This window comes from Engraulis encrasicolus, chromosome 13 (assembly GCF_034702125.1).
Source record: "Engraulis encrasicolus isolate BLACKSEA-1 chromosome 13, IST_EnEncr_1.0, whole genome shotgun sequence".
NCBI classification, from domain to species: domain Eukaryota; kingdom Metazoa; phylum Chordata; class Actinopteri; order Clupeiformes; family Engraulidae; genus Engraulis; species Engraulis encrasicolus.
The window spans coordinates 9,249,344-9,251,843 of NC_085869.1; positions in this window are offsets into that span (position 1 = coordinate 9,249,344).

A 2,500-nucleotide genomic window follows, 5' to 3' on the forward strand; every position below is an offset into this window, starting at 1 on the left:
TCTCTTAAAAAATAAAATATAAGGTAGGAGCAGGTTCGCACACTAAACTTTTTATTATAGCAGGGTAGAGCAAACGTTTCAGGCTGTTGCCATCATCAGTGCTCTGTGCGAACTTCTTTTGGGTCCACGCACCTAGTTATTTTTTGTAACATCTAGAGCGCAACAATACCCTTACCTCCTTAAAAAATAAACAAAGAAACTGAAAAGGCTGCACTATGAAGTGTCTTGCTATTAGAATAAGAATACTATGATCTTCTAGAATAAAAACATTAGGCATAGAATTAGAATGTCCAAAGAGCAGAATGACAAGTCATTGTTTGGTAGCATCAGTTTATTTTCACCATGGTGATAATCTGAGACATTATAAACACTTTATTGGGTTGGAAAAGTAATTATGCCGCCTAGCAGGATCATCAAAGGCGTGCGGTTTATGAGTCCAGACAGATATGAAATGGCGTGTTTCATAAAAGCCAAGCCCTACAGTATGTTTATCCTCCCTGTAATGGATTGGAAATCATTTCCTCAATTAACCACTCTGCTCTGTACAGCCAGTGACTGTAGGCTATATAACGCTAACGGCATACGGTACAATCTCTGGGTAAAACATGTCATTTAGACATGTAATCCAGAGACGTTGTGCAACTGTTATTGAGAAAAGTTTCAAAGGGTTTCAGAATAGACCCATCAGACCACCTTGTCAACTAAATCAGTTAGGGAATGGGAGGCAGAGTGCGAAGACCGCAGAGGTAAAGGTCTGGTCCGATAGCCCAACGCTACCGCACTGTATTGAACGTTCCATGCCATACTTTGCTAGTTGGCCTCTGTTACACACACACACACACACACACACACACACACACACACACACACACACACACACACACACACACACACACACACACACACACACACACACACACACACACACACACACACACACACACACACACACACACACACACACACACACACACACACCATTAAATAATGTGTGTAAAACAATTAAATGGCTGCCTGATTCCCATATGGGAATAGCCTTCCAGTAGATTGGCATATGTGTTAATCATTGACAGGGTCATGACACTAGAAACTCACTATCTTTGCCATAAAGTGACATTAAAATTGCCACTAAGGGCCTGAGCCGACTGCAATAGGCCTTGTGCAGCCTACAGCCCATCTCTACATGACAAAGATGCTGAAAATTGGGCATCTGTACTTGTGATTAGCACAGATTTAAAGTCAAAGCTGGTTTTAATAATGACTCTGACTGAAGAACCTGATTACCAAATCAACATTTATCAGTGTATCTCTTCTCCTCTGTCCACGTAGTATAGATGAGTTCATAGTCAGCTCAAATCATCATGCAGTCAATTGCCTCTGTCTGTCTGTTTGTCTGTCTGTCTGTCTGTATGTGTGTCGGTGTCGGTGAGTGTGTGTGTGTGTGTGTGTGTGTGTGTGTGTGTGTGTGTGTGTGTGTGTGTGTGTGTGTGTGTGTGTGTGTGTGTGTGTGTGTGTGTGTGTGTGTGTGTGTGTGTGTGTGTTTGCAAATAGGCCTACATGTGTGTGTGTGTGTGTGTGTGTGTGTGTGTGTTTGCACATAGGCCTACATGTGGTTGTGTGTATGTGTGTGTGTGTGTGTGTGTGTGTGTGTGTGTGTGTGTGTGTGTGTGTGTGTGTGTGCGTGCGTGCGTGCGTGCGTGCGTGCGTGTGTGTCTGTGTGTGTGTCTGTGTGTTTACACATACACGTGTATGTGTACTTTAACTCAGCACAGCCCAGATCTCCAGCCGGACCCAAACTACTCAAACAGATGATGATGATGGCCATTGGGATATTATGATCGGAAAAAAATATAATGATATAAACATTAAAACAATCTTTTATGATGCGTCTTATCTTCGCCCCTGACACATGCTGTGTCAAAGGCGGTAGTTATTAGTTCATGACAGGAGGTAAGCCACAGGTAGGGGCCTTTGATGTGGTGATATCTCCCCAGCGAGTTGTTTGATAATGGGAGATAGGAGCGATGCTTATCACGCTGCTTTATGGCTCGGCAGGGTTTCTATATGGACATGTTTGCTCATGGCTTTACTGTAAAATGCCTCTCGGGACGTTTTTATGGTGCGAAGTGGCCAATCTACACGTGATTGTTAACACCTGTGCTTTAAAGCAACACTCAGTGTTTTTTAAAGATATTTTTCGGGTCTTTAACACTTTTTTATTGACATCGCTAGGACAGTTTGAGAGAGAGACGTCTGGGAGAGGGAAGTGGGGGAAGGGTCGGCAAAGGACCCGGGCCGGAATTAAACCCGGGTTGGCCACATAGCAGATGAATGCCCTACCGTTACTTAAGCCACTGCCAGTATTTTTTTTTTTCATCTTTGGTCACCCTGGTGGTTGAAAACGGAATTGTCTGTCATAGAATTCTAGGACGCCTAATGACCTATTCCATTCCACTTAGCGTAAGTTCCCCAGGGTGAAAAGAGGAAACAGAACTGGTTG